Source organism: Pongo abelii, chromosome Y, assembly GCF_028885655.2.
Source record: "Pongo abelii isolate AG06213 chromosome Y, NHGRI_mPonAbe1-v2.0_pri, whole genome shotgun sequence".
NCBI classification, from domain to species: domain Eukaryota; kingdom Metazoa; phylum Chordata; class Mammalia; order Primates; family Hominidae; genus Pongo; species Pongo abelii.
Window position 1 is genome coordinate 11,903,451 of NC_072009.2, and position 21,630 is coordinate 11,925,080.

General features: G+C 36.5%; 1 long non-coding RNA gene across 5 annotated transcripts in view; it reads left to right on the top strand.

The window, feature by feature from the left end:
• The window catches only part of LOC134760967 (uncharacterized), a 104,699-nt gene that overhangs the window by 76,877 nt on the left and 6,192 nt on the right, over positions 1-21,630 (top strand). For 3 of the 5 annotated variants that reach the window (XR_010139092.1, XR_010139093.1, XR_010139091.1), the window contains exon 2: positions 8,349-8,510. The exons of the other annotated variants lie outside the window; for them this stretch is intronic. This is a non-coding gene — a long non-coding RNA (uncharacterized LOC134760967). The remainder of the gene's footprint in view (positions 1-8,348; positions 8,511-21,630) is intronic. 5 annotated transcript variants of the gene reach the window in all.

Consider the following 21,630-nt stretch of genomic DNA (forward strand, 5'->3'; position numbering starts at 1 on the left):
TCAGAAACCTCAGAAGAGCAAAGCATACAGAAATATGTTAGACATCTGTAAAACAACTGTATTTTGCTCTGTAGCTACAAGAAAATTATTACCTTTGGAGCTTCTGTGTATGTGTTTCTTCCACAACTACTCTTAATAGCCATATTTATTGAGTTGTAATAACTCTAAATACATCACATAAATTATGTCATATAATCTGCAAAAATGAATTATACTCACAAGAAGACACTGAATTATTGGAGAACTTATTCCTCATAAATTATTTATGAGAGACCACTGATTTGTCTTTAATCTTGAATGAACTGCAGGTTATAATTGCTATTATTTTATTATTTCTAATGATAACTTTTCTGTGAACTCTTTATGATGGTCCATCTGTGAAATAAGCACTAATAGCTAAATATTAAAATAACTAATAACTAAATATTAAGTTTTTTGAAAGTAATATGAAAAAATGCATAAAATTTTATTAACCAACTTTTGGGGTTTATTTTAACTTCTTTCATTATACATTTAAAGGTAGATTAGTGCATCACTAATGTTTTCTGGTCTCTAGAGTAATGCTCATCTCTAAGATGATGAGTTTAGATATCATTATAAATTTGAAGAGAAACCAGCATTAAACAAGACAGAAGATATTGATCTCCTAAGACAACTTCAGGTCATCTTTTACATTTAACTCCTTTCTGACTACAATATTGTACCCAGAAGTTTTGGAAACAGTTTAGGTAAATTATGGGTAAGATATGATAAAGTGATCTGCACAATAATTAAAATGTTTAAGTATATCTTAAAATACATAAATTATTAGGTGTTTAGTATTTAAACAATAGTGATATTCTAGCTGTTTTTCTTGGTCATTTTTATTAGTATTATCCCAATTGAAAGAGGTTAAAATTTTCACAGCAAAGACTGTATTTTTTATATCTTATGATATAATTAACTTATTATTATAAATTATATATAAGCAAAATACTGAAATGTAGTCATCTCCTTGATTTAACAGTTCTCTAATAAAGCAAATGCCAAATATATTGTTTTATTTGTATAGATATTTTAATGCATCTCTAAAGTTTAAATTTAAAAAGATGGCCATGGTGCTGTTATCACACATAATAAAACCTATTTTATAATCTTGGGCAACGTGGCAAAACACTGTCTCAACAAAAAATACAAGAATTATTCTGCTGTGGTGGCATGAGCCTGTAGTCTCAAGTACTTGGGAAGGTAAGCCATTTTATTCACTAACTAGTTGGTATTTGTTTAAACTTCTTTTATCATAGTTTTAAAGTTAGATCATAGTTTTAAAGTTAGATTAGTGTATCAATTATGTCTTTTAGCTTCTAGAGTAATATTTATGCTTGATATTATGTATAATAATCACATCAAAGATCAACATTACTCATATCAAATAAACATTTTTATTATCAAATGAGCATTTTCATCACTGACAGGAAACTACCCCTTCCTAGCCATGTAAGAAAAAAATATAATACACATATATAAATATACAACATATAACTTTATATAATATACATTTCTTTGCAAGCTTGTAAAGTAATCATATAGTTTTTGAGCCACTTACAAAAGTGACCAATAACATTTTGGACCTTTTTTACATTGTAAAAGCTCATTTAGGCCAGGCACTATCACTCACACTGGTAGTCTTGGCACTTTGTGAAGCCAAGGTAGGCAGATTACTGAATTATATGAGTTCATATCCAGCCTGGGCAACATGGTGATCTCCCATCTCTATTAAGATGCAAAAAATTAGCCTAGTGTAATGGTCTGCATCTGTAGTCCCAGCTACCTGGGACAATGAGGTGAAAACATTGCCTGAGCTGTGATTGTGCTGCTGCACTTCATCCTGAGCAATGAAGAGAAACTGCACCCCACCCCCAACACATAGCTTAATAACATCTTGATTTTGTTTTCTGTGTTTCACTCATTTTATCAAGGCTAATTTGTGGCATGTATGATAATAAAGACTGTCACACAACTTTTAACCATATACTGTAGTATATAGCTCTTTCTAGTTTGTAAAAAAAAAAAAAAAAAAAAAAAGCTGCACCCCCTCATAAGAGTTTACTGTTCTTTCAAAAAAGTGATTACTAGATAGATCAGAGGTAGGAAGCAAAAGGGATATTCTGATTTCTGGGCTGCCTTCTGTTTCACTCACAGCTCCTCCTTTTCTATTTATTAGCATATCACTTAGATTTCTTTTAAAAGTCTGTAGTGCACCTATATGCACTGACTCCGCATAATATCTCTCAGTTTAATTTTCTAGATTCCATAGCTAAACTGTAAGCTTTAGGTTATAAGTATAATTTGCATATATAGTTCTTATTTACCTATTTTAGTTCTATAGCCTCACATGTGCCTTTCTCCTCTTTTCAATTACGTTAACAATTTATTTTTATTAGCGTTCTCTACTTGAAACATTTTTTTCTGCAATCTAGTCCACATTCTGTTCTTGCTTTTCAAATTATTGTAACACTTTGAGTTTAGTCTTCAAAATTTTTACTCAAGTATTTGTGTGTGCTTGCATCTATGTGTGATCATTTGGAAAAATTTGGCACCAGGAACTCTTTTTGTGAAGGATAATTTTTTAAAACTGTGGTTGCAGAGACAGTTTGGGAAAGACTCTAGTGCCCTACATTTATTATGCACTTTATTTCTATTATTATTACACTATCAAATTTAATGAAATAATTATACAACTCACCATCATGTAGAATCAGTAGGAGCCCTGAACTTACTTTCCTGCAGCTAGATGGTTCTATGTGGAGGTGATGGGAGACAGTTATGGGTGATAAGGCTTTAGATTCTTATAAAGAGTGCAAAACCTAGATTTCTCGCATGCACAGTGAAGAGTAGTGGCATAGCTTCCATAAAAATCTAATTGATACCAAGGATCTTACAGAAAGTGGAATTCAGGTGATAAGGTGGACCATGGATAATGGTTTAAATAGAGATAAAGCTTCCATGCTTGCCCACCAATCACCTGCTGATGTGTGACCCAGTTCCTAACAGGACACAGATGGGTACTGCTTGGTGACGCCTACCTTAAGCCAAGGAGTTTGAGATCACAGTGAACTATAATTGTGCCAATGCACTCTAGCCTGGGTAACAAAAAAGAAGCAAACAAACTGTCTATAGGGAAAATAATGTAAAGAATACATTTTTAAAATTTGTTTTTTAATAATATCTTTTGGTAAAATGTGAGGAATCATTTACAACTTTGAATGTGGACATTAACAAACATAAAAATCTTTTTGATGTTTTGGAACAGTATATCAAATGAAGGTGCAAATATATATTATAGTAAAATGTGATATAAAGTATGTTTGTTCAGTTTTGAAAAAAATAATGGTGTCATTGAACAGAATCGGAAGAATTAGAGTTGTTTCTGCTCATCCTCAAAATTAACATCTGCTTTCTCTTCACTGCTTTTCTCTTTTCTGTTTTACTGGTATCAGAGAGGTAGTCAAGATGATAACTGGGTTTAAAGGGAAAGGATATTGACAAAATACAGTCACTGACTAGAAAAAAATCAGTCATATTAGGTGAATAATTTTAGATATAAAAGGATCTCAAAAATTGTTTTCATCTCTGCTCTAAATTAAATTGCAATTTAGTGATTGAATCATGAGGAGTTAATAGAGTAAAACTTTTTTTTCTACTGTAGATACCTCAGAAGTAAAAAAAAGTTTCTTAATTTAATGTGGTTACAACAGATTTTAACACCCACTTGTAGTTTCACAAACAGATTTTAATTTCCAGGCCTAACCAGCTGATTTTATCTCTGTGCAAATTGATTGGGAGATGAAATGGTAAAATGTCTTTGAAGATGTTATATGTTATGTAACACGTATGTCTTTCTTGACCTTCATAACTTCTCACCTCAAGCTTTCTGCATTGTTTTGAATTTAGCTGCCATTTAGATTGTGGTTTGTTTATAAAGTCATCCTTCCCTTCTATTCACACCTCTGAGACTTGGAACAGTTTATTTTTACCCTTTCTGCCACTCTTTTTTCTTTTCTTTTCCTTTCTTTTCCTTTTTTTTGAAACAAAGTCTTGCTCTGTCACCCAGGTTAGAATGCTGTGGCATGATCTCGGCCCACTGCAAGCTTGGCCTCCTGGGTTCATGTCATTCTCCTGCCTTGGCCTCCTGAGTTGATGGGACTACAGGCACCCACCCCCACACCCAGCTAATTTTTTGCATTTTCAGTAGAGAGGCGGTTACACGGTCTTTAGCCAGGATGGTCTCAATCTCCCTACCTCCTGATCTGCTTGCCTCGGCCTCCCAAAGTGCTGGGATTACAGGTGTGAGCCATGTGCCCTGCCCTTTCTGCCACTCTAAATACACACATTTAAAGTAATTATATATAGGTATTACCTTTTTATAATTAGTGAGACCAACCTGCCCAACAGGTAGAATCTCCATCTGTACTTAAAAATATGAAAATTAGCCAGGCATGGTGGCAGATGCCTGTAATACTATCTACTGGGGAGGCTGAGGAATGTGAATCGCTTGAATCTTGGAGGCATAGCTTGCAGTGAACTGAGATCCTGCCATTGCACTCCAGCCTAGGTGAAAACAGTGAAACTCCATCTCAAAAAAAAAAAAAAAAGACAGTGAGGATTAAATTTACAATATGTGTGCAGCTCTTAGTGTATTACCTGGACTTTAAGTGCTATAATTATTAGCTGCTATTATTATTGCTTATCATATATCTTCAGTTTACTCACACCAAACTCTAATTAATAGCATAGAAGAAAACATTAGAGGAATAAAACAGATAGTAGTGGCTATATGGAACCACATTGCCATCAGGGTCTGTGCAGTAATATTTTCCAATTTGCAACAAATAAGTGACCTTTTACATCCACAGGTTCTTCAAACAGATTTCTCTAAACATGTATCAAAATGTCCAAAAACAAAAAATAACAATACAATAAAAACTAACAAATTTAAAAGCCATTACAGTATAATTGTCTATATAACATTTACATTTTATTAATTATTTAAGTTATTTAGAGATGAAGTAAACTATACAGAATGATGCGTGTACAATATATTTACATACCGCATCACTGTTCATTAGAAACTTAAGCAGACATGGGGATCCTGGAGTCAGTCCCCTACAAATGCCAACGTATTACTGTATATAAATATTTTAAGCTTTGGTAAGTAAGCATTGCTTAAGTTAGTTATGAAATAATTACCCTGCTGGTGTTAATTAACATTTACTCGTGTATGTAAACAAATTGAGAAAGATTATAATTTTTTTTTGAGACGCAGTCTTGCTCTGTTGCACAGGCTGCAGTGCAGTGGCACAATTTTGGCTCACTGAAACCTCTGCCTCTCAATTCTAGCAATTCTGCCTCAGCCTCCAGAGTATCTAGGATTACAGGTATGAGCCTCCGTGCCATGGTATTTTTTTTTTTTTAAGTTGAGACGAGGGTCTCACCACGTTGGCCAGGATGGCCTCAATTTCTTGACCTCGTGATCTGCCGGCCTTAGCATCCCGAATTACTGAGATTACCAGCATGAGCCACCACACCTGGCTTGAAAGATTATAAACTTTAAAATTCTTATTACATTGTTTTAATGTTTGCTCAGGTAACAAGGGAAAATTTGTTTACATTATCTGTTAATGGTATGTTAACACGGGAAAGCACTTGCCATTTAAAATATTGCCTTTTGTTTTTGCGGCCAACTCAAACAATTTTAATATGACTTGGAAAATATACAATTACATTCAGTGATTATTTTTAATTTCTCTGGGACCTGGATATGGGATGTTACACAGTAGCAATGCTGATCAAGCAAGTAGTGGGAAATATTATTATTATTTTTGAATTTTATTGTTATTATACATTAAGTTTTAGGGTACATGTGCACAATGTGCAGCTTTGTTACATATGTATACATGTATCATGTTAGTGTGCTGCACGCATTAACTTGTCATTTAGCATTAGGTATATCTCCTAATGCTATCCCTCCCCCCTCCCCCCACCCCACAACAATCCCCAGAGTGTGATGTTCCCCTTCCTGTGTCCATGTGTTCTCATTGTTCAATTCCCACCTATGAGTGGGAATGCAGTGTTTGCTTTTTTGTCCTTGTGATAGTTTGCTGAGAATGATGGTTTCCAATTTCATCCATGTCCCTACAAAGGAAATGAACTCATCATTTTTTATGACTGCATAGTATTCCATGGTGTATATGTGCCACATTTTCTTAATCCAGTCTATCATTTTTGGACATTTGGGATGGCTCCAAGTCTTTGCTATTGTGAATAGTGCCACTATAAACATACCTGTGCATGTGTCTTTATAGCAGCATGGTTTATAATCCTTTGGGTATATACCCAGTAATGGAATGCCTGGGTCAAATGGTATTTCTAGTTCTAGATCACTGAGGAATCGGCACACTGACTTCCACAATGTTTGAACTAGTTCACAGTCCCACCAACAGTGTAAAACTGTTCCTATTTCTCCGCATCCTCTCCAGCACCTGTTTTTTCCTGACTTTTTAATGATTGCCATTCTAACTGGTGTGAGATAGTATCTCATTGTGGTTTTGATTTGCGTTTCTCTGATGGCCAGTGATGATGAACATTTTTTCATGTGTTTTTTGGCTGCATAAATGTCTTCTTTTGAGAAGTGTCTGTTCATGTCCTTCACCCACTTTTTGATGGGATTGTTTGTTTTTTTCTTGTAAATTTGTTTGAGTTCTTTGTAGATTCTGGATATTAACCTTTTGTCAGATGAGTAGGTTGCAAAAATTTTCTCCCATTGTGTAGGTTGCCTGTTCACTCTGATGGTAGTTTCTTTTTCTGTGCAGAAGCTCTTTAGTTTAATTAGATCCCATTTGCCAATTTTGCCTTTTGTTGCCATTGCTTTTAGTGTTCTAGACATGAGGGCCTTGCCCATGCCTATGTCCTGAATGGTATTGCCTAGGTTTTCTTCTAGGGTTTTTAAGGTTTTAGGTCTAATATGTAAGTCTTCAATCCATCTTGAATTAATTTTTGTATAAGGTGTAAGGCAGGGATCCAGTTTCAGCTTTCTACATATGGCTAGCAAGTTTTCCTAGCACTATTTATTAAATAGGGAATCCTTTCCCCATTGCTTGTTTTTCTCAGGTTTGCCAAATATCAGATAGTTGTAGATACGTGGCATTATTTCTGAGGGCTCTTTTCTGTTTCATTGATCTATATCTCTGTTTTGGTACCAGTAGCATGCTGTTTTTGTTACTGTAGCCTTGTAGTATAGTTTGAAGTCAGGTAGCGTGATGCCTCCAGCTTTGTTCTTTTGGCTTAGGATTGACTTGGTGATGCGGGCTCTTTTTTGGTTCCATATGAACTTTAAAGTAGTTTTTTTCCAATTCTGTGAAGAAAGTAATTGGTAGCTTGATGGGGTTGCCATTGAATCTATAAACTACCTTGGTCAGTATGGCCATTTTCATGATATTGATTCTTCATACCCATGAGCATGGAATGTTCTTCTATTTCTTTGTATCCTCTTTTATTTCATTGAGCAGTGGTTTGTAGTTCTCCTTGAAGAGGTCCTTCACATCCCTTGTAAGTTGGATTCCTAAGTATTTTATTCTCTTTGAAGCCATTGTGAATGGGAGTTCACCATGATTTGGCTTTCTGTTTGTCTGTTATTGGTGTATAAGAATGCTTGTGATTTTTGTACATTGATTTTGTATCCTGAGACTTTGCTGAAGTTGCTTATCAGCTTAAGGAGATTTTGGGCTGAGATGATGGGGTTTTCTAGATATGCAATCATGTCATCTTCAAACAGGGACAATTTGACTTCCTCTTTTCCTAATTGAATACCCTTTATTTCCTTCTCCTGCCTAATTGCCCTGGCCAGATCTTCCAACACTACGTTGAATAGGAGTGGTGAGAGAGGGCATCCCTGTCTTGCGCCAGTTTTCAAAGGGAATGCTTCCAGTTTTTGCCCATTCAGTATGATATTGGCTGTGGGTTTGTCATAGATAGCTCTTATTATTTTGAGATACGTCCCATCAATACCTAATTTATTGAGAGTTTTTAGCATGAAGGGTTGTTGAATTTTGTCAAGGCCTTTTCTTCATCTACTGAGATAATCATGTGGTTTTTGTCTTTGGTTCTGTTTATATGCTGGATTACGTTTATTGATTTGCATATGTTGAGCCAGCCTTGCATCTGAGGGATGAAGCCCACTTGATCATGGTGGATAAGCTTTTTGATGTGCTGCTGGATTCTGTTTGCCAGTATTTTATTGAGGATTTTTGCATCAATGTTCATCAATGATATTGATCTAAAATTCTCTTTTTTGCTTGTGTCTCTGCCAGGCTTTATTATCAGGATGATGCTGGCTGCATAAACTGAGTTATGGAGGATTCCTTCTTTTTCTATTGGTTGGAAAAGTTTCAGAAGGAATGATACAAGCTCCTCCTTGTACCTCTGGTAGAATTCGGCTGTGAATCCATCTGGTCCTGGACTCTTTTTGGTTGGTAAGCTATTGATTATTGCCACAATTTCAGAGCCTGTTATTGGTCTATTCAGAGATTCAAATTCTTCCTGGTTGAGTCTTGGGTGGGTGTATGTGTCAAGAAATTTATCCATTTCTTCTCAATTTTCTAGTTTATTTGCATAGAGGTGTTTGTAGTATTCTCTGATGGTAGTTTGTATTTCTGCGGGATCGTTGGTGATATCCCCTTTATCATTTTTTATTGCGTCTATTTGATTCTTCTCTCTTTTCTTCTTTATTAGTTTTGCTAACGGTCTATCAATTTTGTTAATCTTTTAAAAAAACCAGCTCCTGGATTCATTAATGTTTTGAAGAGTTTTTTGTGTCTCTATTTCCTTCAGTTCTGCTCTGATTTTAATGATTTCTTGCCTTCTGCTAGCTTTTGAATGTGTTTGCTCTTGCTTTTCTGGTTCTTTTAATTGTGGTATTAAGGTGTCAAATTTGGTCTTTCCTGCTTTCTTTTGTGGTCATTTAGTGGTATAAATTTCCCTCTACATACTGCTTTGAATATGTCCCAGAGATTCTGGTATGTTGTGTCTTTATTCTCATTGGTTTCAAAGAACATCTTTATTTCTGCCTTCATTTCGTTATGTACCCAGTAGTCACTCAGGAGCAGGTTGTTCAGTTTCCATGTAGTGGAGCGGTTTTGAGTGGGTTTCTTAATCTTGAGTTCTAGTTTGATTTCACTATGGTCTGAGAGACAGTTTGTTATAATTTGTGTTCTTTTACATTTGCTGAGGAGAGCTTTATTTCCAGCTATTGGTCAATTTTGGAATAAATGTTGTGTTGTGCTGAAAAAACTGTATATTCTGTTGATTTGGGGTGGAGAGTTCTGTAGATGTCTATTAGGTCCACTTGGTGCAGAGCTGAGTTCCATTCCTGGGTATCCTTATTAGCTTTCTGTCTCATTGATCTGTCTAGTGTTGAGAATGGGGTGTTAAAGTCTCCCATTATTATTGTGTGGGAGTCTGAGTCTCTTTGTTGTTCACTAGGGACTTGCTTTATGAATCTAGATGCTCCTGTGTTGGGTGCATATTTATTTAGGATAGATAGTTCTTCTTGTTGAATTGATCCCTTTATCATTATGTAATGGCCTTCTTTGTCTCTTTTGATCTTTGTTGGTTTAAAGTCTGTTTTATCAGAGACTAGGATTGCAACCCCTGCCTTTTCTTGCTTTCCATTTTCTTGGTAGATCTTCCTCCATCCCTTTATTTTGAGCCTATGTGTGTCTCTGCATGTGAGATGGGTCTCCTTAATACAGCACACTGATGGGTCTTGACTCTTTATTCAATTTGCCAGTGTGTGTCTTTTAATTGGAGCATTTAGCCCATTTACATTTAATGTTAATATTGTTATGTGTGAATTTGATCTTGTCATTATGATGTTAGCTGGTTATTTTGATTGTTAGTTGATGCAGTTTCTTCCTAGCCTTGAAAGCCTTTATATTTTGGCATGTTTGTGCAGTGGCTGGTACCCGTTGTTCCTTTCCATGTTTAGTGCTTCCTTCAAGAGCTCTTTTAGTGCAGGCCTTGAGGTGACAAAATCTCTCAGCATTTGCTTGTCTGTAAAGTATGTTATTTCTCCTTCACTTATGAAGCTTAGTTTGGCTGGATATGAAATTCTGGGTTAAAAATTCTTTTCTTTAAGAATGTTGAATATCGGCCCCCACTCTCTTCTGGCTTGTAGAGTTTCTGCCGAGAGATACATGTTAGTCTGATGGGCTTCCCTTTGTGGGTAACCCGACCTTTCTCTCTGGCTGCCCTTAACATTTTTTCCTTCATTTCAACTTTGGTGAATCTGACAATTATGTGTCTTGGATTTGCTTTTCTGGAAGACTACCTTTGTGGCATTCTCTGTATGTCCTGAATCTTAATGTTGGCCTTCCTTGCTAGATTGGGGAAGTTCTCCTGGATAATATCCTGCAGAGTGTTTTCCAACTTGGTTCCATTCTCCTCATCAGTTTCAGGTACACCAATCCAACGTAGATTTGTTCTATTCACATAGTACCATATTTCTCGGAGGCTTTGTTTGTTTCTTTTTATTCTTTTCTGTCTACACTTCCCTTCTTGCTTCATTTCATTCATTTCATCTTCCATCACTGATACCCTTTCTTCCAGTTGATTGCATTGGCTCCTGAGGCTTCTGCATTCTTCACGTAATTCTCAAGCCTTGGTTTTCAACTCCATCAGCTCCTTTAAGGACTTGTCTGCATTGGTTATTCCAGTTTTCCATTTGTCTGATTATTTTTCAAAGTTTTTGACTTCTTTGCCATCGGTTTGAATTTCCTCCTGTAGCTCAGAGTAGTTTGATTGCCTGAAGCCTTCTTCTCTCAACTCATCAAAGTCATTCTCCATCTAGCTTTGTTCCATTGCTGGTGAGGAGCTGTATTCCTATGGAGGAGGATAGGTGCTCTGATGTTTAGAGTTTCCAGTTTTTCTGCTCTGTTTTTTCCCCATCTTTGTGGTTTATCTACTTTTGGTCTTTGATGATGGTGATGTACAGAAGGGTTTTTGGTGTGGATGTCCTTTCTGTTTCTTAGTTTTCCTTCTAACAGACAGGACCCTCAGCTGCAGGTCTGTTGGCATTTGCTAGAAGTCCACTCCAGACCCTGTTTGCCTGGGTATCAGCAGCGGTGGTGACAGAACAGCGTTGGCTGTAGAACAGCAGATATAGGTGACCTGCAAATGCTGCTGCCTAATCATTCCTCTTGAAGCTTTGTCTCAGAGGAGCATCCAGCCATGTGAGGTGTCAGTCTGCTTCTACTGGGGGGTGCCTCCCAGTTAGGCTGCTCGGGGATCAGGGACCCACTTGAGGAGGCAGTCTGCCCATTCTCAGATCTCCAGCTATGTGCTGGGAGAACCACTACTCTCTTCAAAGCTGTCAAGACAGGGACATTTAAGTCTGCAGTGGTTACTGTTGTCTTTTTGTTTGTTTGTGCCCTGTCCCCAGAGGTGGAGCCTACAGAGGCAAGGAAGCCTCCTTGAGCTGTGGTGGGCTCCACCCAGTTCGAGCTTCCTGGCTGCTTTGATTACCTTATCAATCCTGGGCAATTGCAGGCCCCCCTCCCCCAGCCTCACTGCCACCTTGCAGTTTGATCTCAGACTGCTGTGCTAGCAATCTGTGAGACTCTGTGGGCATAGGACCCTCTGAGCCAGGTGCAGGATATAATCTCTTGGTATGCCATTTTTTAAGCTCATTGGAAAAGCACAGTATTAGTGTGGGAGTGACCCAATTTTCCAGGTTCTGTCTGTCACCCCTTTCTTTGACTACAAAAGGAAACTCCCTGACCCCTTCTGCTTCCTGAGTGAGGCAATGCCTTGCCCTGCTTCGGCTCACACATGGTGCACTGCACCCACTGTCCTGCGCCCACTGTCTGGCACTCCCTAGTGAGATGAACTCAGTACCTCAGATGGAAATGCAGAAATCACCTGTCTTCTGCATCGCTCACGCTAGGAGCTGTAGACCAGAGCTCTTTCTATTCGGTCATCTTAGCTCCACCTATTATTATTTATTTTATTTATTTCTTTATTTTGAGACAAGAGTCTCTCTCTATAGCCCAGGCTGGAGTGCAGTGGTGCAATCTCAGCTCACTGCAAGCTCTGCTTCCCAGGTTCATGCCATTCACCTGTGTCAGCCTCCAGAGTAGCTGGGACTACAGGTGTCTGCCACCAAGCCCTGCTATTTTTTTGTATTTTTAGTAGAGAGAGGGTTTCAGCGTGTTAGCCAGGATGATCTGGATCTCCTAACCTGTTGATCTGCCCACCTCAACCTCCCAAATTACTGGGATTATAGGCATGAGCTATGTGCCTGGCCTATTATTCTTATATTATTCAAAGGATGGTAGCTGATGACTCAGATCACTGGTATAAATTTGATGATGGAGATGTAACAGAATTCAAAATAGAAGATGATAAAGAAATTTAAAAATCTGTGTTTTGGTGGAGAATACACAAATGTATTTGATTGCATGCTGAAGTGCATGTCATAGAGACGAGAGAAAAGATGGTGAAATGCTTGTGTACATACTTTTAATAAGCAGGTGGACATGATAGATGAAGGTAATGAGATGGTAAGATATATATTATGACTAACTTGAAATACTGCATCACATCATTATGTCACCAGCCATTGAGAGAAATGTATGGAAACAAAATGTGAAATTTATCCATAATGGAATAAAAGTATTTACACATAATGGTGTTTATTTAAATCGTGCTCAAGGTAAGCTTTTAGGTTAACTTCTTACTAATAAAAAATAATTTTTGTTTGGATGTATGATTCTTTACAAGGCATCAACATGTGTTTAATTTTTTCCTTCTGGCTTCATTTACCTTTTCTTATTGAATCATTAGCCTTAATTTATGTGAAAGTGTTTCCTTTTTGGTTTAGTTGTTTAAAATGTAAAATTTGATATATCTGTATATTAGAATAGTTGTTCTTAATATATAGATATATATAAGAGAGCATTATTTGTAATAGTAATTATTACTTTTTACTGAAGCACTAGTTTGCAATATGGGTTAGTGAAGTGGTAAGTAAATCACTAAGAATTAGGTTAACTAACAAAAATTTTATTAAGAAAATGCTTGAAAATACAAATGTTTTTGACCATATATATTTTTATTTGAAGAGTAGAATTATTTTTCTGCCTAAAGCACAAGAAATTACTATGATTAGTATACAAATTGCTGGTATATTCCACATTACCACTGGATTTCACACCAAAAAATAGTTTGTGGTCCTTCCAGTGACATATACATGGCTTTGTATTTCATTCATAGAGTACTTACAATTGGTTTGATTCTCTATTATACTGCTTTACATTTTCCTAACCATAAAAATATTATCTGAAATTTTAAATACCAATAAAAATTTTTGTGGTAATTGTGAAAGAGTTCTTAGTAAACTGAAACTTCTCTAATCTAAATGCACATTTATTATTTAAAAATTGGCTCACACACCAATAAATTTGTATCACAGCATGTTCTACTTTATTATTACATATGAAGCTTTATCTCTACGAGATAAAATTTTAACTTATAGTTAAAAATGTAGATCATTTTTAGACCAGGTTTTGTGGCTTATATTTGTAATTCCAAAAATTTTGAAGGCCAAGGCAAAAATAACCTTGGGGACAGGTATTTGTAACCTGGTTTGGCAAAATAGTGAAGCACCATCTTTACAAAAAGTTTTAACAAATTAGCTAGATATGGTGGCTCGCACTGGTAATCTTAGCACTTTATGATGCCAAGGTGGGTCTATTACCTTAAGCCTAGAGTTTGAGCCCAGCCTTAGCAACATAGCAAGATTCTGTCTCTAACAAAAAAATTAAAATAAATAAACAAATTAAATAATCAGCTGTGCCTACTGTCCTCTTCCTTTAGACCTAGGTCATTGGGAGGCTAAGACAGCAGGATAACATGAGCCCATGAGTTAGAAGTTGCAGTTAGCTATAATTGCACCACTGCATTCATTCCAGCTGCAGCAATAGAGACTTTGTCTCTTAAAAAAGATTAAAATGACTGTAGTCTTAGCTTAGCAATAATTATAAAAGTATAGAGTACATTATAACTTGATTTAACAACTCTTTCAGCATTATGTTAAAATATGTTAAGAAAACGTTACTGAACTAGAAAAAGGTTGATATGAATTTTCAGAGACTTACACATAATTGTATTTTACTTACATCTTTGACTTGACTGTGAAATTAAAGTCACAGTGCTTTATCAGTCAATCTGATATTTGTACTGTATTAGTCCATTTTCAAGCTAAAGACATATGCTAGATGGGGCAATTTATAAAAGAAAGAGAGGTTTAATGAACTGACAGTTCCACATGACTGGGGAGGCCTCAGAATCATGGTAGAAGGAAAAGAGGAGCAAATCATGTCTTACACAGACAGCAGCAGGCAAAGGGAGAGCTTCTGCCAGGAAACTGAAGTTTCAAGTCATCAGATATGATGAGACTTATTCACTGTCACAAGAACAGCACAAAAACCCCCTGCCCCCATGATTCAATTACACCCCATCTAATTCCTCCTACCACATGTAAAATATCAAGTGGGGTGGGGACACAGTCAAACCACATCATTCCAACCCTGGCCCCTCCCAAATGTCACGTCCTCACATTTCAAAGTCAGTCATGCTTTTCCAATAGTCCCACAATGCCTTAACTCATTTCAGCAGTAACTCAATAGTCAAAGTCTAATATCTCATCTGAGACAAGGCAAGTTCTTTCTCCCTATGAGCCTGTAAAATTGATAGCAAGTTAGTTACTTCTTAGATACAGTAGGCTACAGGCATTGGGAAAGTACAGCCATTCCAAATGTGAGAAACTGACCAGAATAAAGGGGCTACAGGCCCCATGCAAGTCTAAAATCCAAGGAGGCAATACAATCTTAAAGCTCCAAAATGATGTTCAAGAGCTGGGTTCCCATGGTGTTGTGCATCTCCACCCATGAGGCTTTGCAGGGTACAGCCTTCCTCCCAACTGTTCCACCAGCTAGCACTGAGTATCTGTGGCTTTTCCAGGCACAAAATTCAAGCTGTCAGTGAATCTACTATTCTGGGGTCTGGAAGATGGAGGCCCTCCTTTAACAGCTCTACAATCATTGTCTATGTTGCTACCTGTCTTTTCAATGGTTAAAATACTGCTGGTGATGACAGGGATCAGGTATAGCTGCTGGGTCACAGAATTTATGTGATAAGTATCAGCACCCTCTTTGAGTCCCACAAATCTTTTTGGTGTGCCTGGTCTTGCAGGAGCTGATATTCCTACTCAGGAAGTTCTTTACAAGCTGAGATAAGAAAAAATGTTTTCTCAGAGTTATATAAGATGGTATGATATTAAATTTTCATGTGTTAGTCATTGACTTAGCCTTAATCATTACAAGTTTACTTATTGTAAAACTTTTGGGCCTGAAATAAGTGCATTTAATTAATTGTCATCAGAACTTTATATAAATAAAACATTAGAGTTTTCTCACTTTTAATTGAGCACTTCATTTAAAGTTATAGTTGTGACTCATAAAACTATAACCTTCACATAAATATCTGCTTTATTCCTCAGTAAATAGCAATAATTTTTTTGTCTTGTGTATTTAAAATCACTGTAAGGACGATAAGTTCTTCACTACTTTGTGTAAAACATAATACAGCTTACACATCAATTTATTTTAGAGATGGATTGCATAAATTAAAGCACATTGAACTGCAAGTTATGTAGCTACAAATCAGAATTAAACAGATCTTCATATACTGACAGGTGTTTGACTAAATACAAAACAAAGTTAATAATACTGTATATTGTATATTTTCATTTGTGTAAAAAATAAACAAATAGCTACATGCATGGATTAGTGCACATATAGAGATAATCTCTGGACAAGAAATATAATATTGGTGGCAAGTTACTAATTTGCAGTACATGTCTTCTTATGTATTTGGAAATATATTTTAACCCCATAAAACTGTTAGCTAAATAGTTTAACAACAGCAGTGTTTGTTTCAAAGTTCTTTTGAAAATATGAATTTACTATGTCAATACAATAGTTAAATAAATAAAGAAAAAGGTGTTTTTCAAAAGTAAACTCTTTCTTCTACATAGAACCCACAATACAAATAAAGATCTGACCTTTTAAGCAGTGAGTTTAGCTAGAAAATCCTACAATGTGCTAGAAAATATACTCCCATGGATCAAAATATAAATATAATTTCACATTTACTAATGAAAGGTCTATACTGAATGCTGCTGTTAATTATATATTTAACATTCAGTTTTCTCTTGAAATAAACTAAATTTTATGTTATTACTTGTTAATTTACTTACATTACCTGAAACTTGTTTTAGCTCTGTGTAAGATTTGAACATTTCTATCCTTTTTGTGGGACTGATGTGGTATTTAGAAGCAATAAAATGCACTCAAAGGTTCTCTGCCATATCATGATTTTTAAACCATAACTTTCTTAGAATTTAACTAAAATAACATTAAGCAACTTCAATTTATGGGTTATGAAAAACTTTTTAATGCCTACATTTTAAATATAAACTTTTTATAGTATTACATTTGGCTCCTTGTTACTCTAAAGTTTCAGTATTTTTTCACATGTGATTAAAACAACTTACTGCATTAAGTTACCAAAGCCAACTATAGGGGAGCATTAAATAGATATTTAAAAAATTGTACTTTCTGACTAAAATTGTATTAATTATATACATGATGGCTATAGAATGTTAAAATAGTTGACAAAAAAAAAAAGAAAAAACCCATGAGTTGATTTTGTCTGAATGAGAAAATAGAATTTTACACAAAACGATGATTAATGAACAAAAACAGCTTTATAATTTAAAATACTCACTAGCTATTTTTTTGTCTGTGTAATATATTTCAGCCAGTCTACTATCTTTTTTTTTTTTTTTTTGACGGAGTCTTGCTGTCGCCCCGGCAGCCAATAGCTGGTGCTACAAGTAGTTCAAAACCAGAATTGATGGTATTTTGTGAGCAACAGACTGGAACAGCCAGCTCAGCTGACAGTTGTTTACTTCTTAAAAATTACAGGTGAATTTTTTATGCATTGAAGATGAAACAATCAATTTCTAGTAAGTCAGAAAAAATAATCACAGTATTATTAATAGAAAATATAGGTACAAAAAGTCTTTTCAATAAAATACTTTTAAGTTTATTTGACATAATTAAACATCTCACTGTATCTTGAAAAAAATTTGAATTTTCTTACATAAGCAATTCCTAAAAAAAACCCAAGTAAAATCAATAAATGTAATTAGTTTCCCAAAGTAGATTTTTAAAGAAATTTCTAAAGCCTGAGAACTTTACCCAAAAGAAAAATAACATTCTAAATTAACTGACTCTTTTATTTATGTAAAAATGGAAAAAATTCATTTACAATATAAAAAGGCTTCAAAGCTTTATTATTTTTCATTAATTATGAGATATATAAACACGTAAAAATATGATATAAAAATAAATTTTTGCAGGATGTATATTTTTCTCAACTATAAATTCAGTCAAGTGCCAGGCACGGTGGTTCACACCTGTAGTCCCAGCATGTTCTGACGATAAGGTAGGCAAACTACTTGAGGTCAGAAGTTAGAGAAGACTTTGTAGAATATGATGAAACCTCATCAGCTGTTGTGGTGTCCGCTGGTAATCTCAGCTAATCAAGAGGCTGAGGAAGATTAATCACTTGAAACTGTGAGTCAGGTGTTTGCAGGGTGCCAAGATTGCACCCTGCACTCCAGCAAAAGGGACAGTGTGAAATATCATTCTAAAAATAAAAGGGAAGAAATGCAATAAACTAAGAATTGAAATACACTATTTATTTACTTTTCAATGCAGTTTGTCAAAAACTGATTTGTAATTATTTAAAAAAATTCTTAATGCTTTGCATGGAACCAAGCAGCAGTAATTCAAGCTGCTCAGGAAACTGAGGCAGGAGAATCACTTGAACTCGGGGCAGAGATTGCAGTGAGCCCAGATGGCACCACTTCACTCCAGTCTGGCAACAGAGAGAGATGCCATCTTTAAAAAAAAAGTCTTAAGTAAAGTGTGGCACATATTTCAAAGTTACTATAACCTCTACAAAAATAAATGCATTCTTATTTTTATTTAATTTTATTTTATATTAAATTCCATAGTACACATGCAGGACATGCAGGTTTATTTCACAATTAACCATGTGCCATGGTTGTTGACTGCACATATCAACCAATAACATAGGTAGTAAGCACCGCATGATTTAGTTATTTACCCTGAAGCTCTTTTTTTCCCCTTGGCAGACCCAAGTTTCCCTCCCTGTGTTGTGTCTATGTGTCTTCCATGTTCAGTTCCCAAGCATGAGTGAGAACATACAGTGTTTGCTTTTTTGTGTGTGTTTCATTTCTGTGTTAGCTTACTGAGGATGTCAGTTTCCTGCTTCATCCGTACCCCTTCACAGGACATAATTTCATTCCTTTTTATGGCTGCATATAATTTCATTGTGTGTATGTACCACACTTTCTTTATGCAGGCTGTCATTGATAGGCATTTAGGTTAATTCCATGTTTTTGTTACTGTGAATAGTTCTGTAAATAAACATACACATGCATGTATCCTTTTAATAGAATAGCTTGTTTTTGGAAGGGTATATATCCAGTAATGTAATTGCTGAGCAAAGTGGTATTTCTGGTTCTTGATAATTGATGAATCATCACACACTTTTTCACAGTGTGTACGGATTTGCATTCTGAACAACAATATAAAAGTATTCCTATCTTTGCACTGCCTCACTATCATCTGTTGTTTCTTGGCTTTTTAGTAATCCATTTTGACTGGCCTCAGATGGTATCTCATTGCAGTTTAGATGTGCATTTCCCTAGTAATTAATGATGGTGAGCTTTTTGAGATAGAGACCAATAACTCTTTTCTTACCCAAATGTGGCCTCTTATATCAGCTCTTCAACATCCATTTAACCTGTGTTTTTAACACTATCCTGCAAAAGGAAAAGTATTATAGGCTTAACTTACATGATAATGATAGAAAGTTACAGGATGTTAGAATGGAAAAGAGTTAGAACAAAGTGAGATCTCACGTAAAATTTGTGCAAAATTTTTAAAAGCAAGTTCTTATTTCTTCTTTAAAAAGCTCTAGAATAGTAAATTTCAACAGTTTTTTTTCCACAAGATACAAACATATTTCTGTATTTTCTACCATGGAAAAAAAGGTTACTATTTCACTTAGTGGAAGAGGCCAGAAATGCTACTCATAATCCTACAGGGTGCAGCAAAAATTCCTCACAAAAAGAAATTACATGAGTACAAAATGTCAAAACCAGGAATAAGAAATACTGGTCCATCAGTAAACTTTATAATCTACCAGAAAAATGCCATTCTGAACCCCAATGCCATATATTTTAGAAATATATTTCTCATATAATAAAAAGAGTAAGAGAGTGTAAGTAAGAGAGATCAGGTGACACAATGCAAATGCCAATCTTTCAAATTTAATTTCTTAAAAAATTTGAAATACAATAATTTCCAAATAAGGTTTAATGATATCAAACTGTGGCCAGATGAGGTAGTTTATGTTTGTAATCCCAGCACTTTGAGAGGCTGAGGTGGGTGGATCACGATGTCAGGAGTTTAAGACCAGTCTGACCAAGATGATGAAATCCCACCTCAACTAAAAATACAAAAATTAGCCAAGTGCTGTGGCAGATGCCTGTAATCCCAGCTACTTAGGAGGCTGAGGCAGGAGAATCACTTGAACCCCGGGGGCAGAAGTTGCAGTGAGCCGAGGTCATACCACTGCACACCAGCCTGGGTGACACAGTGAGACTCTGACACACACACACATACACACAGACATACACGCACAATTTATCTATCTGTCTATCTACCTACCTATTGATCTATCTATCTATGTATCTATATCTCAAATTGTAGGACACTCAATTATCAATATTTCAAGATCCAGTAGATGTAAGGCACTTAAACACAAGTAGCTATGCTTCTTTTGTCATGGAATTTTGGTGGAGTCACCTTGCCAGATGGAACCCCTGTGGCCAATGGTGACTTTACCTCAGATTTGCTAAGGCCTGCTAAGCTTGTTAAACCCACTCTGCCTGAGATGCTGCCTTCACCTTGCATTATAGGCATGGATTTAACACTTGCCAAGGGCAAATGTAGCATAGCGTGGCAAGGGGTGTATAAGCAAGTGTGGGCATCAGCCACTACACACAGCCAGGCATGCCAGCTGTGGCAGGGCAGTAATTTTTAGGTGCCAACAGAAGCATCATCTCACTGAGAAGCTGCAGCTGGATCATGCATGCTGCAAGCAGCTTCCACAGCTTATACCAAGAAATGGAGTGGTGCCCAGAAATTTGAAGATGCCAGAAATTTCAAAGCCCTAAAGAAGATGCACAGCTCTGGCTTTGATAGCACTTACATCTGTGCACCCTGAAGGGTCATAGCTCCCCTCTTATTTTTGTCTTCCACAATGTGATGAGCAAGGGATATCTTTTTTTTCTGAGTTCGTGTTACAGCTCTTTCAGCTTCACCATTCAGCTTATCTCAAATAATTGTTCTGCATTCAGGAATAAAGATGTAGATGGACAATTAGAGAGTGTGCAATGTAAAGAGAAGCTGTACTGAATCAGAGAACACAGAAAAGCCCCTAATTGGGTAGCTCTTCCACACAGGCCAGATGTCCTGATGAGTGTCCAGCTATCAGCAGATAGAGTGGGTAGCTCCTCTTTAAAGGCAGGGTGTCCGTGATTACCGTCCAGCTCTCAGCAAAGAGAAGACCCTGGAGTGGGTAGCTTCTCCATCCAGCTGGTCATCTTGCCCAGTTTTAAGCTCTGTGCAGAGAGAAGGCCCTGGAGTGGGGAAATCCTCTTCATATCTGGTGGTCCCAACATCTAAGCCTTCAGCATAGAACAGACCTTGGAGTAGGTAGCTTATCCCCTATCTGGCTGTTCCATTATCTCCCTATCTCTCAGCAAAGCCTGTGGTGGGTAGCTCCAGTGTACTGCTGAGAGTTCTGATGCCTCCTTAGCTCTCAGCAGAGAGAAGGCCCTTCAGTGGGTTGCTCTGCTCCACAGCTTGTAGTCTGTCAAGTGTTTGAGTCTGGCTGAGTCCAGGAATTGTATGTCGTTCAAAGAAAATAAAGTGCTTTCTGATTGGATTATTGGGCAGCAATGGGTGCACTTAATAAAAGTAAAATCATTTCCCATTCTTGTCCATCAGCCTATACCCCAGAGTTCAGGATGTCACTGGCTTGAAGGTGGAGCTTCAGTGGAGCACAGAAAATTTATGCCCAGGAGCCTGTGATGGTTAATACTGAGTGTCAACTTAACTGGACTGAGATATACAGAGTATTAATCCTGGGTGTGTCTGTGTGAGTGTTGCCCAAAAGAGATTAACATTTGAGTCAGTGGGCTGGAGAAAGCAGATTCAACCTTAATCTGGTGGGCACAATCTATTCAGCTTCCAGTAAACATAAAACAGGCAAAAAACATGAAAAGGTGAGATGGACTAACCTCTTGCCTACATCTTTCTCCTGTGCTGGATGCTGTCTGCCCTCACATGGCTGACTCCAAGTTGTACA